We start from the raw sequence: 23,006 nt of genomic DNA, 5'->3' as shown, positions 1-23,006 counted from the left end.
TTGTTACATCTTTGATGAGTTCCCAGGTATGTTTGCGGTCTCCATTCAAAGAATCGAGTTTTCTCTATAGAAGTCTTTTTTTTTAGTGCGTTCAACTTATTTTTATATAGGTAAAATTCTTTTTTTGAAGCTACTGAAGGAGTGTCAATTTATTTTCTAGTTAATCTCTCTTTCGAATAGATGTTATTAGTCCTGATGTGATCTATGGTTTTATTCTTGGAATGCATTGTATGAAAAGTATCCTAATATGAGTATGTGTGCAAAAATTAGTAATATAATGTGAATGAATTGAATGGATGAAGACATATTCATAAACAGAATAATATTGTTCCCTGTAAATCGAATCATCCTACTAGGTATTAAGCGTTATGATAAAAGTTCATCAATACGATCCATCAACAACATTATCGCCGACTCCACTCTCCCTCATCATCAAACAACAATAATGCAGATGCGAAAAAAGGGAATCCATTGTTCGCGTTTATTTTTCAGGTGCGACTCACCTGAACCGTTTTCAGCGTTTGCCAATTAGGGCACCCCGAGAACCGACGCCAAACGTCCCAATTAAATGAAAAATACTATCGAATTCTTAATGGATATTCGCGTTCGGATAAAAAATTACAATCGTTCGACTCGAACGTGCCTCGTTTATATCTATAGTAGGTCGTTCGGAGTGGCTTTTCAAAAGGATTCCTGATGAAAGTTATTGGCTGGGGAGGGACGAGGGCTGGAATTGATATTATTTTGTGGATTTCTGATAAAAAAGCATTCACTGCTTAACGTTTGCGTACCATATTTAAAACAATTCGAAAAAAAATACTAAACTTCATTTACATGAATATTTTGTCATATTCATATAGTCACAAATCAGTCAATATATAAATCGAAAGTTTCTTCTAAAATATATTTCATGTTATAAAGAGATAGCCTTTGAACCACAATAGAATATTTCAATCAAAATATCAGAATTTCTTCCTGAAATCAATCAAAGCATGAGTCCCTATAACAGTGGTAGCCAACCTCTTCAATGTGTTGAGCTACTTTGTTAATTTTGGAATAAACAGCGAGTTACCCACACGGAAGCCATGTAACGCAATGTAAATGAAATAATCCACAGTTAATTCATCATTATATGTATTTATTTTACTATTTAACTGGTAATTCATAATACATAGCTACTAATAATACACTAATAACAAAATAACTAATATTACTAGTACGTACTTGTTCATAGCTACATTCCTACCTATCAAACGAAGGTGTTTGAAAAATAAACACAAACTTTTATCCAGCCACAACGGCATGTCACGTATGATTTAAAATTAGTTAATAATAACAACAAAAAAGTAACGCACTATCATGAACATAAACATTGAAAAATAAAAAAGCACGTTCAATGAGAAGGCTGAGTCATCGATAATTTTTTTAATGTTTGCAGTATAATTTGATGCAGCCATTCGAATACAATTATCCAAATGTTCATCTGTAAGTCGATTGCGATAGAACTGAATATTTGTCTTTACTTACAATAGGCCAGATACATTCAGTACTTGAGACTAACTTACTTAACCATCGGACTTCAGAGTGAAGGAATAGGTCCCCGTATTGACAGTCAACTTCATGGGCCAAGGTTCTGAATAATCTTATTTGTAACGCTTAAGCTCTAATCTTGTTCACAATTTTTACCACCAGTTTCATAACGTTGTTTAGTTTCAGGAAATTTCCACATAATGCTTGCTGATGGATAATGCAGTGGTAACAGAGAAATTGCGGAAAAGTTTCATCTTCACGACATAACGCCACCAGACCCTTATCACAACCCACCATAGCTGGAGCGCCATCGGTTGTCAAGCCTACCATTTTCGATATTGGAATTTTCTCGGAAGAAATAATATTTTTTAAATGAGAAAACAACTCATGTCCAGTAGTGTGTCCTTTCAGTGGAATGAACTTCAAAAGATCTTCTTTAATCGTAAAATCACTAAAAACCATCCTGACGAACACGGCCATCTGGGCAGTGTCAACGACATCTGTCGATTCATCCAGTTGAAGTGAAAAATAAACACAGTTATTTAAGTCAGTTCTTAACTGTAAAAAAATATCATTGCTCATTACTTCTACACGTCTCATCACTGTATTAGGAGAAAGTTGCATAGATTTTATAGCTGAAACTATCTCGTCTTTATTTCTAAAGTTGGCAAATAACGAATCAGCAGCTTCTAAAAACGCCTGTTTTATCATTTCCCCGTCTTCATAAGGTTTCTTTTTTTGTGCAATTATCTGGGACACACGGTACGATGCTTCAGTTGCAGCCTCATTTTTGTTGACTGTTCTTAAAAATATTGATTGTTGTCCAATTAACTGCTTTTTTAACTGTTTCATTTTCTCCTTTCTGGCGGCAGAATTTAGTGGGAATGATTTTTCAAAATTAGAATGTACAGTTTTATGATGTCTCTCAACATTTTCCTTTTATAGCAACGGAGACCGAAGTATCACATAACAAACACACATTTTTATCTTTAACTTCTGTAAAAAAGTATTGTTCTTCCCATTCCGAATGAAAGTGGTATGTCTTTACCTTCTTACAACTGCTTGCCATAATATTATTTTTGTTGTTCTCTACTAATCCAACCGCTGGACGTTGGTTACGCGTTCAGTTTTAAAGTAAGCGCAATGTCGCCGCGCCGAGCGTATTCATCCCGTTCAAAGCAATCCAGATCGTTCTCGGACGCGGTGGTCCGGCTGGTCGGTTCTAGCCGATTCTAGCTTGATGGCGTCAGCGGCAGATCGTTCATCGCAAAGTTGCCGCTGTTTATGTTTAATATTATGACAATTATATTTTTTTGTGGAATTTTCGGAAGCTTCTCTGATTTTTGCAGTTTGTATTTTTTAAATTAAAATCGTTGTGAGAGCTACCAGAATTGCCTCCGCGAGCTACCGGTAGCTCGCGATCGACAGGTTGGCGACCACTGCCCTATAATAATAAAGACTAGTCTCGAAAGCATTCCGTAGATAATTCAATATGTCCGGAGTCAGCAATCGGCACTCCCGAACGATTTTTTGTCGCTGATCTTCTAGATTGTAAAATGTATTTAATTAGTAGTGAACGTTTTGGAATGGACGACACTGTTAGTTTTTTCTGCACTGGTAGTATTTGTCAAATCTAGTCGCAGAACAAAAAGTAGATAGTCGGCCACTGTCACTTCTTCACGAATTATTATTCAGTTATCCTTGTTCACTGTGTTCCAACATGGTTTATTCTACTGAAGAAAGAATAGAAGCTGTTGCAACCTATTATCGAAATAATGAGTGTGCTAAAGCTGCTGCAAGAATTTATAATACGAATCATCCAGACCACAACGTGAGCCATCAATTCGTTAAACAGTTAATGGATAAGTTTCGAACTTCAAGTTCGGTTCACAACAGAAAACATGAAGTATCCCGTCCTGTCAGAAATAACAGAGTTGAAGTTGCAGTTTTAGGACATGTACAAATGGATCAACAATCTGTCAGCTAGAGCATCTGGTGTATCAAATACTAGTTTTCGAATTTGAAAGCCTACAAATTTCACCTTCAAAATAAGGATAGTTCAGGAATTAAACGAAGATGATCCCGATCGACGACTTCAGTTTTGTGGGGTGTTCAGTGAGAAATTGACCAATAACCCAAACCTACAAAACATGTTTTTCAGACGACAGTTCTTTCATGTTGAATGGTGAAGTGAATAAACATAATTGTTATTACTGGAGCGATGTGAATCTTCATTTGGTGATGGAAACACATTCACAAACTCCACAATAATTGAATGTCTGGGCCGGCATTTTTGGTAATCATATTGTTGGACCATTCTTCATTGAATGTAATCTCAATGGAGACACATTTTGGAGACACATACAAGACTATGTAGATCCTATGACTACACAAATTTTGGGAAATGATGACAATTTAGTAGAAAATGAAATAACATTCCAGTGGTGGTGCACCCCCACATTTTGATGTTCGGGTGAGACAGTTTTTTGGACAAACGTTTGTCGTCGAAAGTGTACTCTACAAAGCTACAAAGAATTGTTCGAAAGTGCCGATTGCTGACTCCGGAGATCTTGAATAATGTACGGAACGCTTTCGAAAGTAGACCGTATTATTATATGGAACTAGATGGAGGTCATTTTGAACAATTTATCCGTTGATTTGATTTCTCAATAACGAATGACCAATTTCGAAAAAAATCACAGAGGTAATAGAGGAACAAAAGACCTTTCAAATGATGTGTCACTCGACCCCCCATGCTGAAAAAAGTAGGGGGGGTAGTTGCTGACCGTAGGAGGGTGAAGTTTCGGGTATGAATTCCATATCAGAATTAGTCCCACTAGAAATGAAAATTGGCGTGTTCTTTTAAATTTTTGATTACACGTCCGTTTCTGACTTACAGGGGGATCAAGTTTTCGTTGGAACGCCCTATATAGGTACTCCCCAGAAGCATATATCGCATATGTGCATCAATGAAGGCAAAAAATGAAGCGAATTTTCATTTTTCCCAAAGAAATTCATATATTCATAGATTTCTATTTTGCCTCCTTCAAAGTAGTCACTCTCAGATATAATACATTTGCACCAGCGTTTTCCCAGTCCTCGAGGCAGTTCTAATATGCACTTTCTGGTATGTCTTTGAGCTTTCTCAGCGATTCGGTCTTCATCTCCTCAATCGTCGCAAAACGCAGTTTTTTATGGCTCTCTTCAATCTTCAACTGGAAAAAAGTCGCAGGAGGCAAATCTGGTGAATACGGTGGCTGAGGCATGATTACAGAGTTGTTTCTGACCAAAAAAATTACGAACAAGCAATGACGAGGAAACGGATGCATTATCGTGATACAGAAGCCATGGATTTTATTTCCACAATACCGGACGTTTTCTTCGTGTTGTTTCTCGCAAGCGGCACAAAACTTCAAGATAATACTCCTTATTGACCATACGACAATGTGACATTTTCATCGGTTGTTGATGTGCTGGGGCGTCCAAGGCGAGCGTCGTCATTCACATCTTCCCGACCTTCTGTGAGAAGCTTCTACCACTTTTGAACATTTTTTTGACTCAGAATACAATCACAGTATACTACTGTCAACATTTCGAGCACTCGCTCGATCCAAAGCTTACCCTGTACCGGGGGTTAATTGACCCTGGAGTGAATGCCACATCTTTTCGAGGGGTGAAAAATTTTTCATCGAAAATAAGCCAGGAATGAATAGATTGAGTAATTCCTCGTAACTTTTTTCATATAAACTTTTTTCATATGAATTGTCAATTTTTTAACCAACTAACCCACGTTTTCAAATATTACCCACGTTTTCAAATATCACCCTTCTATTATATTATGCATTTTGTTCAATTAGCCAGTTGAATAGCACCTTATTTAGCTTAGACTTTCTCAGAAAATTCATTTTCATTATTTTTAACGCAGTAGATTATCGATCCGTCGTCAAATATTTTCCATTCCGGTTATTGAAATTGAAATAAGGCGATACTGTATAATTTCCAAAGCTTACCCTGTACCGGGGGTTAATTCACCCTGGTGTGAATGCCATCTCTTTTCGAGGGGTGAAAAATTTTTCATCGAAAATAAGCCAGGAATTAATAGATTGAGTAATTCCTCGTAACTTTTTTCACATAAACTTTTTTCATATGAATTGTCAATTTTACAACCAACAAACCCACGTTTTCACACAATTTTTCGCAATTATCTCAAAAAGTAAATAGTTCATCGAAGAAAATATTTTCTTGAAAATGTAGCGTATGAAAATATAAGAAGAATGGTGAGTTAATAGTGCCAGTAGAGTGAAATATGTGTTTTTTCGTCAAACTCCAAAATTGAAAATTTCAATGTGAAACAACCAACAAACAAATCATTTTTGAGGAAACTCTTAGAACCTCTTTCAGGGATCATGAAAATGTTTTTCTGTTTCCTATAAAAGTCCCTAACATCAAAACTAAGCGAGTTATGACAAGGCTGTTGTGGGTCTCTATTTCTTTTAGCGACAAAAAATGTGATAATCATTTTGAAGATTCTCCACATTATAATACAATTCTATATAACAACAAATTACCACGAAAAATCAAGCAAATCACTACTGATGAAGTATTGACAAATTTGTTAATAGAAAAATAGTACTGTACTCACCAAGAGTTCCAAAATGACCGTCTTCACTGCTTCAAACTATTACCTACCGTTCGTCCATTTTTACTTTTTGTCCACTTGTGGGGTTGGGGGTTTTTTGTTTCTTCGTGTATAAATACGTATGCATAGTTTAGCATGTCTTCATATCAAATTCAATAGGCCCTCAAAAAAAATAAAAATTTCATCTTGAGTTTAAACCTGATAAACATCAAGTTGAAATCGTACAACAGTGATGATAACATATTTATTATTCAGTGTTCAACAGGATATATGAATCAGTTTCATGAGGTTACCAGTGGGAAAAAATATAAAATTCACAAAGACTGTCAGTCTCAGCTCGCTAGTAAAACATAGTATAGATTACGTTTTATTGTCATATTTATTGTCAAAAACCCAGGCATCGGTTTTCTCCAAGAAGAAAAATCTCACCGAACCGGATATAATAATGTCAGGTCAGACAATTCCGCTTTCTGCTTCGATGAGTTTGTTGAGGGTTGGAGTTTCGTGGTGCCGTGGTAGTGGACGGATGTGCTAATAACGTCCGCTCACAAAGAATGTACGCGGATGCTATGTGCTACCGTAGGGCTCCGTTTTGTGTTGTGTGTTAGTCCATTGTGTTGATAATTAAAATGTGTGAGAGTCTTTTCAAAAAGTGAAGATAAAGGGGTTCCCTTTATTCACGCCGGTATCCAGGCCGGGGTGGTGAAAAAAAACCAAAAGGTCTCCCGAGCAGGAAGCCACTTGATGAAAAATGTAATTGTTTTTATATAAAAAAAAGGTCGATAAAAAACGGGTGGCAGCATTGCTTGGTGCAAGACCGCTGCGCCCCCCGACGAAGCTCCTGTCAACCTAGATAGGAGGACCCTGGTCTAATGTACCCGAGAGGGAAGCAACGGCCATCCAAAATATATATAGAGAGAAAGAGTTGTTGAACAATTTTACTGTTGAGCAATTTTGCAAAGACTGCTTCTCAAAAGCTTGGAACACTGTTCCAAACCAAAAAACTGTACCTGTGTACACACCTCAGCAACTTTTGATGCTTTATAAAGCTCAGATCAGACCTTCTTTATAGTATTGTTCTCATGTATGGAGCTCTGCCCCCAAAAATATCCCGAAATTGCTGGATTCCATCCAGAAAAGGGCCATCCGCCTGATTGGAGACGCGAACATCACGTGCAACCTTGATAGCATGGAACATCGAAGAAAGGTTGGAGATTTGTCTCTCTTCTATAGATACTTTAACGGGAAGTGTTCAGGTGACTTGGCATATTTGACTCTACCAAGAGCGGTACAAATAAAAAATACATGACGAACTGTGGCTGCTTATCGTTTTGAGGTTTAACTCAGTACACCTCGAACTTCACTGTTCTCTCTTCCATCTGGATAACTGCGTTTATGTGGAATAAACTGCCTGAGAATGTTTTTCCAAACGGATTCAATCTTCAGCGATTCAAATCCAATGTGAATCGCGACTTTCGCACAGGCACCGATCTGAGATCGTCTTAAAGATTTTCCTGTAGTGCTTGTGTTTTGTCCTTGAGAAAAAATATTCAGATATAAACGTCTTTCACTGTAATTTTAAAACGTTTCATATATTTCCCAATACTTTATAGAATGAACTTTATAAACATCAGCTATTTCTGCCTGAGATCATAAAAAACAATATTCCAAGAATTAAATCATTTTTCAAAATATATTTGAAATTCCAAAAGTTCACAATACTAGAAAGTTTTCATTGAGCTCTATATATCAATGGCTTTTTTATACCAGTCCATTTCCATTTCGAAAATTGAACTATTCAAGAACGTATTTGTGTTTTTAATCATTCAATTTACATGAATTCAATGGATATCAAGCGGAATTGCAATTGATGTTGATGGTTCACCAAATGAATTGATGTTTGGTTTGATTTGATTTTCAATAACGTGATTGAAATAAATTTTTGAGTATACTGTTGTGAGGGTTTAAGAGGATTAACATTTATTTCATTGAAATTCAGATTTTTCGAATGAATAAATTTCAATTCATTTAATTTCATCGGGGTTGTGTTATAACCTCAGCAATACATATGAAATTTTATGAAAAATGGAGGAAAATTTGTGCTGAACAAAAGTAACAAAATTTTGAGATTATTGGAAAAAATATTTTTGACGCTTTTGAATGATTTTTTCAAGGACAGAACACAAGCACTAGAGGAAAATCCTTAAGGCGCTCTAAGAGCGATGCCTGTGCGAAAGTAGCGATTCACATTGGATTTGAATAGCTGGAGATTAAATTCATTTGGAAAAACGTTTTCAGGAAGTTTATTCCACTCACACGCAATTCTCCAAATGAAAAAGTTAAACAGCGAAGTTTGAGGTGTACTGAGTTAAATTTCAAAACGATGAGCAGCCATAGTCCGTTACATATTTCTGATATGTACCGCTCTTGGTGGAATCAAATGTGCCAATCACTTGAAAACTTCCCGTGAAACTATCTATAAAAGAGAGACAAATCTCCAACATATCTTCGATGTTCCAGAGTATCAAGGTTGCTAGGGAGGTTCGGATGCCTCTCTTCTGGGTGGAATCCAGCAGCTACAGGATATGCTTAGGGGCGGAGCTCCTATACTACAAAGAAGGTCTGATTTGGGCTTCACAAAGCATAAAAAAAATCAGAGGTGTGTACATTTTTCTGGTTCGGAAAAGTGTTCCAAACTTTTGAGAAGCAGCATTTGAAATCCCAGCGACATGGTTGTGCCAAGACATATTGGTGTCCATTTTAACCCCCAACAGACTTATCGAAGCAGAAAGCGGAATTGACTGCCCTGACATTATTATATCCAGTTCGGAGACATTATTCTTTTTTGTAGAAAACCACTGCCTGGGTTTTTGTGGCATTCAATTGAACCTGGTTACTTTCACCCCAATTCGAAATCACTTCTAGATCCTCATTAAAATATGCCAACTCCTGCTGTCGCTGAAGATATGTAGCCGATGTCTTGGAATCCAAACAGAATGACGAGACAAGTGTGCTGTCGTCAACAAAGCAAAGATTAAAATGGTTTTAATCTTCCTCTTTGGAGATGATCACTTGGTGATCGAATCACGTGTCGAGGTGTTAAAAATAACGATTTGGTGTTGGGAAAAAAATCCAGTAATATTCAATATTGTTTGAGTTCATATATAGCTCAATCGAAAATGTCATTTTGGCTGATCATCATGAAAAAGAAATCATGTATTACCGACCGTTCCTGCGTTTCACAATATGTTTCTGATGCAATTGAAAGACATTCTCAGATAGATACAGTATACTTTGAAATGCAGTAACTATATACAATGTGTGTATAGAGTTATTTTTTTTATTTGATTGCTCACTTCCTTTCTTTGGAAGATTCACACATTTTTCTGTAACAAGATGGATAAGTAGAAAGTCAAAAACTTTCTTTTCCAAAAACACGTGGATTGATTCTGAGCGTTAAATCTTTCCACTCTTTGACAAATGGACTGAATGGATTCATTACGTCAAATTAATTTTTCTATACCTCAGTTCAACTCTTGATATCAAGGCAGATTTTATTGTGCGTTGAACAAATTTGTCAAAAAAAATCGCCAGATCGAAAAAGGAAAATAGAAATGTTAAGAACAACGGAACTTTTGGGAAAGGAGAAGTTATTGAATCATGGTAAATGATAATTGGTTTTTAATATAATCATATACCAAATCATCCCAAAAGCGTATGTTGTGGGAAATTACAGAAACAGTATTGAAAATGGATGGTTGAAAGTCCAAAACTTTTGAGGTACACAAATTATTTATGTATTTTGAATTATAGTAAAGAGTGGAAACAGCATATAAATCAAATAAAATATACTGGAGGTTATTGAAAACAAATCTGACAATAACTTAGGTATGAATCACGATTCATATGCATATGTGAATTTTACTAGTTCGAACTACCATTGTCTAACATGATTCGAAATATACCTATGGAAGAACAAATAAAATTAGAACGAATATTTGAAATATCAATTATATATAAGCAATAAAACGTGAAATGAAAATAAAATAAAACGAATAAAATAAAATAATCAAAAAAAGATGAAAATGACCACAGAGTAAAAAGAAAAAAAGGAGCAAAAATTTAACAAATAGTAAAAAATAAATAAAAATTGAATAAACACAACAAAACTTGAAAAATAAAAAAAATTGAATATGAAAAGATTTCAAATCAAGTTACTTCACGACGTTTCAATTGTTTTCATCTTTTATTTTGATTCTTATATTTTGTTCATTTTTTTAAATTTTCAATTCATGTTTTATTGCTTATATACAGTGTCATCCCTAAAGTATGCACCATATAGGAAACTTATTTATTAAGGGTTTTTCAACAAAAAGTTATTCTTGATAAAAGTTTGTGCATCCCCTGAACTGAACATGCGCCAACAAAATATAGTAAAATACACGTAATTTACGAGGAGCAAAATTTATTTTATTTTGAGACATTTTTACTTAATTGGGACTACGAAAAATGTTAATTTATTTTTAATTTTTGTTAATACCGAAAATTACTCAAAATTGTGCAGTATTGTAAGAAGAACTTATTATTCAATGATATCAAATCACGAAACATTAAAATAAAATCAATGAGTCTGTTCTGAAATACCTATTTTATTTTGATGTTTTGTGATTTGATATTATTTAATATCAAGTTATTGTTACAATATAGTATGATTTTTAGTAATTTTCTGTGTAAAATTCACTATGAAACATTGTCAACCACTTTCAAAAATGCATATGCATATTTATCGAATGATTATATAATACTATATAATACTATATAACACTATTGTACTATGGAAGGACGAGTTATAGCTAGATCGAAAAGAACTATTGTTAAACATTTACCATAACCTTAGTCACTGTATAAAAAAAATTGATTTATCAATATATGGTTCATGAATTGAGTATGTGAGGAATGGATGTGATGTATTCTGCCCTGTATACTAATGAAATATGACAGTCTTATCAAATCTGATGAAAGAAAAGAAGGATGAAGATGACGCAATATTTTCACCAGATCTTCACTGAAACATGAAATTTATATTGTAGGTAAATATGGTTACCATCAATCAATCAATTACAATAGAAGATAACATGAATCCTCGATGAATACTGGCATTGATGATAGAAATAGATAGCCATGCAAAAACGATCTGGAAAGGCATAACAATAACGTTCAACAAACCGCACTAGGTTTGTTAATGCTCGAACAGCTGCAAACTTGGAATAAATGAAATCAGCTACAAGGGTAAGGGAGCTAGGCTCCAACCTGACTGAACTGAAGACGCCTGGTTGGAATAAATGAAAGCAAAGAACTTCACAATCAGAGAATTAGGGATAAACTGCTTGCCAATCCCAATGAGTCTAGATCCTTCTGGTCGGTAGCTAAAGCTGTTAATCAGAACAGAATCTACAATTCCACCACTAACACAAGCGAATGGTTGAATTACAACAACAGCCATAGAAAAACCAAATCTACCTTCAATCGTATGTCACCTATATTTGGAATAACGCAATCAAGAAACATAAAGAATCAAGCGCTGTTGCGCTTGATATTTCTAAGGCCTTTGACCGTGTGTGGCATGAGGGTTTGCTGGCCAAACCTTGATGCTATGACTTGTTGGATCATTTCTGTGTATGGCTCTCCAGCTTTATGAAAGAACGTTTCCTGCAAGTGGTCGTCGATGGATATCTCTCGAATACTTTCACCATCAACGCTGGTGTTCCCCAGGGATCCATGCTGTCTTCAACTCTCTTATTATTGTATATCAACAACTCATTCAACGACAGCACACTTTCATCTCGTCATTCCATTTGGATTCCAGGACATTGGCTACGGAGGCACATCTTCACCAGAAACAGTAGATTGCATATCTTACTGAGTTAAAATGGACAACAATATGTCTTGGCACAATCATGTCGCTGAAATTGCAGAGGCTGCTTCTCAAAAGTTTGGAACACTGTTCCAAACCAGAAAACTGTACACACCTCATTAACTTTTGACGCTTCATAAAGATCAGATCAGACGTTCTTTGAACTATTGTTCTCATGTATGGAGTTCTGCCTCCAAAATACCCTAAAGTAGCTGGATTCCTTCCAGAAAAGAGCCATCCGCTTGATTGGAGACGCGAACATCACATGCAGCCTTGATAGGCTGGAACATCGAAGAAAAGTTAGAGATTTGTCTCTCTTCTATAGAAACTTTCACGGGAGGTGTTCAAGTGACTTGGCACATTTGATTCCACCGGTACATATCAGAAATACGCGACGGACTGTAGCTGATCAGCTCAGGTTCAACTCAGTGACACCTCGAACTTCACTGACTTTCAGACTTTCGTCTCGAGAACTGCGTTTACGTGGAATAAACTTCCTGAGAACGTTTTTCCAAATGGATTTGATCTTCACCGATTCAAATCCAATGTCAATCGCTCTTTTCACACAGACACCACTCTGAAAGCGCCTTAAGGATTTTCCTGTAGTGCTTGTGTTTTGTCCTTAAAAAAAAGGTAAACCTACAAAATACTGAACATGTATGTTATTTTCAATGGAAGCTCTATTGATGCTGAGCTATTTCAGAATTGGTTTGAATAGATGCTTTTGAAGAAAAATAATAAACTGGTTTATGTATTAAATATTAAACAATGCATATGGCGTGGGTTCCATTCTTACCTTTTGAATAGAACCCAGGACGCTGTTTTTGTCTGGAAGTCAATTTTTCAGCAAGTAAATTCACTTCCTTCATTCCTGTTGTGTTGTAATATGTGACCACTTCCCAAGTTAACAAGAATGAAAAAACAACGGAAAACTTCCACATTTCTTCCAGAAAATTGATTTACTGTCCCTCCATCAAGTTTCCCGTCTCGCAGAATGATATGAAACATCATTCAGAGCAAAACTCACCCAGAGCAACAACGTCCTTACAGTAAACTTGAACAATTTGAGAAAATACATTGTCTTGTCGCATTCAATTTCGTTGACGCCCCGATGTGAGACGGCAACTTTTCGTATACCGAAAAGTTTTCTTCTGCACAATGAGCAGCGGTGGTGGCTATGAAGTCGAGCTGACAAAGTTTTTGCTCTAACAATACAGCCCAGGTGTTGTTTATGATCTCAATGGCAATAGTTCGAGGAAAGCATTGTGGATTATGTGAATGGTTTTTAATTAGTATTGCTTGTACGCGGTGAAAGTTCGGGTTCGTTTGTTCATTGCGGAGTGTACGTTAACTTTTATGTTTCAATTTGTTCGAAAGTAATTGGAACAATTGACAATACTGAGTTGAGAAATATGCCGTTCTAGTCCTCAAATAGAGTTTGCGAATATTCTGTATCCATCTGATAGTCAAATGTAACAGAAAAATCACAACAATGAAAAATTGCCCTTTTCTTTGAATTTATCTGTTACTTCACTGATCGAATTTTGTCATGTCGTTGATATTACTGAAGACGCCGTATTCATATTCTTAGATACTCCTATGAGTGAAGGAGTCTTCTGGAACATAACGTATATAAAGTACTCGGGCTATGCAGGCAACTTGATTATCCTAGTGTAGAGAAAATATGATGATATAGCGTGGGGACGTATGCTGCAGTCCCTGAGCATCATATAAAGATTGATAAAAAATTGATAAACATCCATAAAGAAACAGAAGAAAAGGGCTAGAACACCTACAACCTTGATAATCTCAGAGACATCATAACTCTGGATCTCTATAGGGTTAAACAGTGGTGCGATTCAAACTCCTTATGTTTCAACACAAATAAAATAAGCTTAGTTTGCACCAAACTCATTTTACACGACTTACTTATAAAAAATCACGCTATAGTTAACAAAACTCACACAAAGTTTTTAGGGGTATTTATAGATGATAAATGAAACTTTGAAGATCATATAAAAAATTTATGTAAAAAATGTAAACAAACAGCATCTGGCTGCTATGCAGTTCGAGTTGTTTCTAACGAACTCAATCAATCCTCATCCAGATCTGTGTATTTTTCCTTGATAGAGTCGCACTTGGGATATAGAATTGCCTCTTGGGGCTTTTGTACTACTACTTGCAACTACTAAATTCAGTATTCGTTCTACAAGAAAGAGCTGTCATCCCAAAACCAGCTTGCCATCCCAAAATCAGCAATTACAACTTTTTTTTTGATATATGAGAGCAAGAAAAAATACAACCATCTTTCAATGTGCTATAGAGCAATAATGAATTAAAAAAAATTGGAAAATTAGTTAAAGGAGTACTTCTGCAAATAGCCTTCTATGACTCAAAGAAATATTACAATGATATACTTCAACGCTCAGTATTTCAGATGCTTACATATCTGTAATGATTTATTTATTTATTATCTGTTACGGTTTATATATTGTTTTATTCATGTGTATTCGTATATGTGAATTTTTTAACCCTATAATGATTGTTCATTGTGAATTATAATTTTAATATTTTTCAAAAACTTCAACATTCACGTATAGTCAGTGAGCATACTTGAAGACTGGCTATAAATCAAATCATTAAAACGAAAGCTGTTGGTGCTGATGGCATCTCTGTAAATTTCATATTGTGGTGTTGCCCTTTCATACTTGAGTTCATTTCACATATTCTGAATTTTTGTATTGAGCATTCAGTTTATCCTAGTCAATGGAAAATAGCACGTGTAGTGCCTTTAGCGAAGACGGATGTGGTGAATAAGTTGAACAATTTGAGGCCGATTAGTATCTTGCCAGTCATCTCCAAATTATTAGAAAGGGGTATTAAAAACAAATTGGTAGAGTACCTACATGATAAGGATATTCTACCGGACACGCAGTCTGGATTTAGGAAGGGACATAGCTGTGCTACTGCACTTTTGAATGTGACCGATCGTATATTACGTAATAATGATTCTGGTATGATTACAGTTCTGGTATTATTAAACTATTCGAAAGCTTTTGACTCTCTCAACCATAATGCCCTGAAATATATTCTAGGCTATATTGGACTATCTCAAAAATCTGTAATTTTTTTTGATAATTATCTAAGTAATAGAGGACAAAGGGTTATTCTGAATAATAAAATATCTACAGTGAAACAAATTAGTTGGGGAGTCCCACGGGGGCCTATTCTGGGACCAATCCTTCCTACCATATACAGTGCTAGTCAAAAGTCCCCTCCCCCCCTCGTATCTTTTGAACGGGTATACTTCTAATAATGAAATTTGGAGGGTGGAAATAAACGGATGTAGGCTTCTCAACTGGTCATAACAGGTGACGCAATAGTCATAAATGACGTCACAAGGCCACTGTGACCAAAAATTTTAAATGGGACCCTATGGCAAGTAACAGCTCGTTTGAAAGGTATTGAAAATACCTATTCAGTCATACCAATTTTGTTTGGGTTTCGGCTGATTTTGATTGATAAATTGAAGAAATACGAAAATTATAGTTTCGCATTTAATTAATAAAGATTTAAGAACCAGTTCTTATAATAAGTGTTCAAAATGTGCTCCATCTACTTCCTGGCAGTAATGCATCCTATTGCTAAACTCTTGTCGTACTCGTCCCAGTGTGTCAGCGGAAATTGCCCTACATTCTTCAACAATTCGTTGTTTCAGAATGGCAATACTGTCAGGTGCTGTAGCGTAAACCTTAGATTTCAAGTACCCCCATAGAAAAAAATCTAATGGTGTAAGGTCCGGTGACCGAGCTGGCCATTCGATCGAACCTCGTCGTCCAATCCATCTACCACGATATTCTTCATCTAGGTAACGTCTTACTGCACCGTAATAGTGTGCAGGAGCACCATCTTGTTGAAACGTTATTTCCAAGTTGTCGAATTCATCTGGATTATCTTCTAGAATTTCAAGAATTAACGCCTCAATATCAGTTTGTAACATCTCCAGATACAATTCACCGGTTAAGTTAGCATTGAGAAAAAGAGGCCCAACTATGTGGTTTCCCAAAATACCTGCCCAAACATTTACTTTTTCTGAAAATTGAGTATGTTTTTCACGAAAGATGTGAGGATTTGTGTCACTCCAATACCTCACATTTTGAGTGTTAACATTTCCATTGAGAAAGAAAGTACTTTCGTCACTAAAACAAATTGTCTGTATGTAGCCTGGTTGTTGGTTCATTTTATCGGACATAGTTTCACAGAATTCTAGTCTTCGGTCGGGGTCATCATCTGAAAGTTGGTGCACCATTTTTAATTTGTATGGATGAAATTTGTTTTTAGCCAACACCCTATGTACTGTCCTTTGACTGACTTCACAGATAGACGCAACTTGGGCTGTGGAAGAAGTAGGGTTCACTACCATTTCTCCAAGTATGTCAATTTTTTTGTCATCACTAATTGTTGGTCGACCAGATCGTTTGGCATCTTGAACACTACCTGATGCTTCAAACTTCCGAAGAAGCTCCCTCAAATAAACCCTCGATATAGGGCGATCGGGGTACCTCTCATTAAACAGTCGTTCCGCTGCATGGAAATTGTTTCTACATTCACCAATTATTAAGATAGCTGCTACTTTGTCGGCTACAGTACGTACCATTTTGCCTATGTAAACACTTAAACGTCTCGTTAAACAATAGCTTAGGTAAATTTTCAAGGTATAAACACTTTTGACAAGTAGATAATTCAAACACGTCAACCTTTTTGACAATGAACCAGAGGCGTACTTTAAAATCTTTATTAATTAAATGCGAAACAATAATTTTCGTATTTCTTCAATTTATCAATCAAAATCAGCCGAAACCCAAACAAAATTGGTATGACTGAATAGGTATTTTCAATACCTTTCAAACGAGCTGTCACTTGCCATAGGGTCCCATTTAAAATTTTTGGTCACAGTGGCCTTGTGACGTCATTTATGACTATTGCGTCACCTGTTATGACCAGTTAAGAAGCCTACATCCGTTTATTTCCACCCTCCAAATTTCATTATTATAAGTATACCCGTTCCAAAGATACGAGAGGGGGAGGGGACTTTTGACTAGCACTGTATACTGTCTTCTTTAGCAGTCTTATACTCCATGGGCACTTGCAAATGTATGCAGATGATACCCAGTTAATTTATTCCTTTCACCCAACTGATATTAGAAATGGCTGCCGGAAAATTAATGAGGATCTCAATAGAATCCACAAAGTTTCCAAAGATCATTGTCTTTTGCTGAACCCTGGTGAATGTAAAGCAATGGTTTTCGGTAGGAAAAACGATAGACTTTTCTTTCAGGAAAGTAAAATTACCATCAAAATTAATGATATTCCTATCGAATATTGCGATGTTGTGAAGAATTTAGGTCTCTGGATGGACTACTCACTGCGATTCGATAAACATATCTCAGAATGCATTAGGAAAAGCATCTGGAAGCTCAAAATACTATACGGGAATCGTGCCTCGCTGAACAAAAATATCAAAATATGCTCTGCGAATCTCTCGTGCTTTCAACGTTCTCGCATTGCGATACTGTATATGGTCCTTGTCTCACTGCAGCTAATGCACAGAGGATACAGAGGATACAAAACTACTGCCTTCGATTCATTTATGGTGTTCGTAGGCGACTGCCTATCACCCATAGATTAAAAGAAGTTGGATGGTTGAGTATGAAATTACGTAGAGAACTACACTGTTGCATTTTATATCATAAAATTATTCAGACCAAGGCACCATCTTACTTGTATAGGAAAATTGTATTTCGTACTGAGCACTTTTTAGTGCTCTAGTTATATATGTGTATATATGTGTGTATATATATATATATATACACATATATATATATATATATATATATATATATATATATATATATATATATATATATATATATATATATATATATATATATATATATATATATATATATATATATTTGTTTTTGATTTTTTTTAATATTTTTAAATTATTTCTTTTCCTATATTGTTTAGAATACCTACAGGTTAAGTGGAAGACCATCTGTGAGCATATCTATGCTCACGATGAACTTCGCATTTTCAGCGCGCATCTCATATGTATATATATATATATATATATATATATATATATATATATATATATATATATATATATATATATATATATATATATATATATATGTATTTATTTGATGTATATATTTTTTTATATTTCTTTTTTTGTTCTCTCTTTTCACTGATGTATCTGCGGCTGAATAAAGATTATTATTATTATTATTATTATCTAAAAGAACAATTCGTTCAGGCCAGTCTCAACACCCTACACAGTAGGTTAATGAACTAACACCTATCAGAAAACAAGCACTGCCCTGGCTAATACCACGAAGGGCGTTGGATTATATCCGACAGGTGTCAGTGCAGGATTCTTCACTGAAGTTATTCCTGCATATGCTTTTGGAGATACAACTGCCGCAATAGATTTTCAATTATTGGAACACACTTGCAGACCGGTTTCGGGCTGTTTGGCCACTCGTCAGTGCAAGGTAGCAAGTGCAAGTGTGTTCCAATAATTGAAAATCTATTGCGGCAGTTGTATCTCCAACAGCATATGCAGGAATAACTTCAGTGAAGAATCCTGCACTGACACCTGTCGGATATAATCCAGCGCCTTTCGTGGTATTAGCCAGGGGAGTAGTTGTTTTCTGATAGGTTTCAGTCCATTAACCTACTGTGTAGGGTGTTGAGACTGGCCTGAATCAATTATTCTTTTAAATGATTTAACTTCAACATTGTTGACTTCATAAAGTTTCACTAGCTTTGTCAATAAGGATTTATTGGACAATAAAGCATGATTGATTGATTGATTGAAGAGGAAAGCTAAATCTGGGATTGACACTGAACTCTGTGATCTAGTAATGAAAACCAAACCAAATTCAATACTGGTGACATTCTTGCATCAACCCCTTCGATATCTTGTTGATTGATTGATTGATTGATTATTCTTACAGTCAGGCTGCACCAGAGCCATTGATAAATCCAGGAGTAACATTGAGACTGGTATTGAGATCCTGTTGAAGAACACAATAATACTGATGCATGGTTGCAGAAAGACAGTTCCTCTCCTTATTATGCACGCCCAGTTCGATTGAATATTTCTTAATCGGTGAATTGGCAGACGAGGATCTTTTGAGTGGTCAGCAAGATCACCAGATTCAAGTCAGTCAGACCATTTGTTCTGAGGTTATCTGAAAAATAAAGTTTATTTCGAAATACCTGAGAATACTGTGGAATTTGAAAGAATTCCTCAAGAAATTCACTCAATCACCCCAGGAATAATAAATAATTTCAAACAAACCTTTGAAAAATACATATTCTATTCTAAAATCTGCATATATGGAAACTGAGAAAAAACACCATTTATTGATGAAAGAAAAAAATAAACACTATTATCAAAACAAGATATTCGATTCACCAAGTACAAGTCGCTCTTTATGGAAAGTTGTACCTGAAATCACAAATGAAAGTGAAACACGAAGGGATATTACAATAAAGATAGATGATCATATAAAGGAAGACCCGAATACAATTGTACCTAAAATCAATATTTTTTTCATTCAGGGTCCCATTGATTCGGTAAGCCAAATCCCTTTCAACCCAAACTTTTATTCCAAAAGTGACTTCAACCTCTTCACATTATTTTTCAATCTTTTCACATGAAGTGAATTACATACTTCATGTATTGATTGACAAACTCAAAAATGAAAAATCGTCAGGTCCAGATGGCATTCCCATGTTTATTCGAAAAAGAGTTCTTCCTTTATTAATACAACAATCAACACATCTATATTTAAAAAACGGGAAATGACATCGATGGAAAATCTTTGTCCTATTTCAGTCCTATATGACTTCTCTCAATTATTTGTATATGCCTTTCTGGATAGACTTCATTCATTTTTGAATCTGCATTCCATTTCAATCCAGAAGCAGCATGTATTCTGTCAACAAAAGTCCAATAATACAGCAATGCGTCAATGAAAAACTGACTTTAAAATTGGAATATTATGGTATAAGAGCTGTTTCACTCAGTTTAATAAATTCATTTTCCCAGAACCAGGATCAATTTTTGTCATTGCAAATGACGTAAAATAATAGTATGTATCTTCAAATTAAACTCTGAACGTAGAAACATAACAATGGGTGTACAACAGGGCTCCACTTTAGGCCATTTTTTGTAAAGTCGAACATCGGACCGCCAAATATTGTAATGTGTTATATACCAAGTATATAAATTAATACGTAGATAAGGTATACTATACCTTTATTAATTGAAGTAATATTTTTAAGCCGCATAGAATTCAACTAAGTATGTACTTATTATATTTCAAGTTGACTAGTCAACCTGTTTTACAAGTAACTATAAATGATATGGTTTAGTTAGTTTCCTATCTACTCTTTGTGTATGTGTGTTTGTGGGCACTTGCCACTATTTTGTTTTGTTGAAACAAGCGCGAGCGAGTATCAAAATGGGGGTGCGAGCGTGTGGGCGGGGGAAGCAGTGGGTCAGTCGTAGCGAAAACCGCGGAGCAACAATTCATTTTTTTTGTGATTTTTCGCATTTTCATAATATTTTCGTACCCATGCTAAAATAGATTCTAAAAAGCGTGAAGTGGGCAGTGAAAATAGGGGTTTCTGGCATGGACTGAACAATATTGTTTCATGCTGCCTAATAGGCCTTAAGCGGTTCCAGTGTGCCTTATATGCAATAAAACTTTCGCTATTGTTAAGAGTGGTAATTTGAAGCGACACTACGAAACAACTTATCAGCATTTTCACAAAAACTTTTCTCTTGGCAGTAAGGCTCGTAAAGAAAAACTTCAATCTCAGTTCTCACTAAAAAAAATCACAAAATTACTAGTTCATTGCATAAACGAGCAAGAAAAATCCACAGAAGCAGCGCTACATGTGTGCTGGACGCCTAATGAACAGCAGAAACAATTTTCAGATTCTTAGATGGTGAAAAAATCAATGTTGAAAGTAGTCACGGAACTTTTTGAAGAAAAAAAGATGTTGTCGCTGCATTTTAAAGTATTTCATTATCAGCAAGAAGTAATACACAAAAAACGGAAATGTTTGCTGCTGATATTAAAAACACTCTTCTTGAACATTTGTTAAAAGCACCTTGCTACGCCATAGCACTTGATGAATCATTTGACATTGTTGATGATGAACAAATGTCTATTTCCGAAAGATTTCTTGATATTGAGTGTCAGATTTTTAGGGAAGAGTTGCTAGCAATATTGCCATTGAAAGGTTACACTCGAGAAGAATATTTATTCAAAGTCATTGATGAATGTATTACTAAATCTAACGTTAGTTGAGATAAAATAATGGTGTCGCAATAATTGGCAGAGAAAAAGGTTTAATGAAGAGAATCAGGGATTAAAACTCAGTTCTAATATCGTATCAATGCATAACTCACCAGGCAGCCCTTTGTGGAAAACTTAGTGCTACACTGAAAGAAGTGATGGAGAGCTTGATCAAGTTGATTAATTTTATGAGATCTCTTTCTGCTCTTCAGCACCGACATTACAAGGAGTTTCTTTCTGACAACGTATTCTGACTCACTGGAACACGACAAAATGTTCGTTGGCTGAGTAAAGGTTAAGTTATTGAAAGTTTCTGGCTGATAAAAGAAGAAGTAACCTGCTTCTTGCAAAATTTTGATACGAAGGGAGCCAGAAAGCACAAACAAGTGTAATATGCTAATCGTGGCTTTTTTAAAAGATATTTTGGAATATTCAATTGTGCTCTACACAGAATCACAAGGAAATGGAAAATTAATACATGATATTATACAAAACGTGTCTGCTTTTCATCGCAAGCTCCATATCTTTGAAAAAGATATTGCAAGACAAGAATTTATTCATATTCCAACAATTCTTCAATATGGAACTCTGAAAAAGACAGTGCAGTGTTTGTAAAGTTTCTGGCCGATCTTAGGAAGGAATTCGCTACAAGATTCCAAGACTTTGCAAAGATGAGCAAAGTATCTCCGTTTCTTAAATTGTCATTTGAAGTTGATATAGCAGCAGAATGGACAGATAATAGAGATAATTGATTTGCAAGAAGATGTTTCTTTGCAAATATATAAAACGGTATTCACTGAAGCATTTTGGACCAAACATTATCCAGAAAAATATCAAAATTGCAAGGAACTAGCTATAAATTTGACCACTATGTTTGGCTCGACATATGTATGTGAAACATCTTTCTCAAAGATAATTTTTTTGAAAAACAAATATCGTTCGAGATGAACGGACGCCCACCTAGAAGATACCCTTCAAATTTGCTGTTCCTCTCGAGAAAGAAACTATAAAAAACTGGCTCAAAACCGTCGGTGTAATTTTTCACATTAATTTTAGGTCTTGTGTTTTATAATTCAGAATTTTATTTGAAACCAAAATAATACTTAGCACTTAATTTTTATCACTTTTTTTTCTGAACCTCGTAAAAATTTTCCAGACCCCACCTAAAACTACTTGCCGACCCCTGTTCTATAGCTACTGATTCATATACTGTTCAACTTTTAATAAAATGTATATAATAATAAAACTATATTCGAATCAGAAAGTTTCCATATTATGTGTGAGAATTCACTTGTATTAGAATGTCCATGTTACTGACAGTGTCAATTATAAGGCTAGAGGTAATGTTTACTTACTGACATAATAAATAATGTCGATCAAATCTTTTGCTGTTCTGATATAAATATACTCCCAAATAACCAATGCACACGTTATAAAATTTCAACTTGGTACGACATAGAGAACAGAAATCTTAAAACGGCCATATTGAAAAGAAAAGCTCAGACAGAAAAACCGTTTCTAATATTGAATGAAGAAACAA

At 35.3% G+C, this 23,006-nt stretch overlaps 1 long non-coding RNA gene across 1 annotated transcript in view; it reads right to left on the bottom strand.

The window, feature by feature from the left end:
- Positions 1–4,090: 4,090 nt before the first annotated feature.
- The window catches only part of LOC141485697 (uncharacterized), an 82,196-nt gene continuing 63,280 nt past the window's right edge, over positions 4,091–23,006 (bottom strand). Inside the window, exons 2-3 of the long non-coding RNA XR_012467355.1 lie at positions 19,107–19,345; positions 4,091–6,331 (exon numbers count right to left, since the gene is read on the bottom strand). This is a non-coding gene — a long non-coding RNA (uncharacterized lncRNA). The remainder of the gene's footprint in view (positions 6,332–19,106; positions 19,346–23,006) is intronic.

This window comes from Leptinotarsa decemlineata, unplaced genomic scaffold, assembly GCF_025532065.1.
Source record: "Leptinotarsa decemlineata unplaced genomic scaffold, Ldec_3_MD MMD2_tig00026330_RagTag_RagTag, whole genome shotgun sequence".
Taxonomy (NCBI): domain Eukaryota; kingdom Metazoa; phylum Arthropoda; class Insecta; order Coleoptera; family Chrysomelidae; genus Leptinotarsa; species Leptinotarsa decemlineata.
This window is presented reverse-complemented; position numbering and strand designations above follow the sequence as displayed.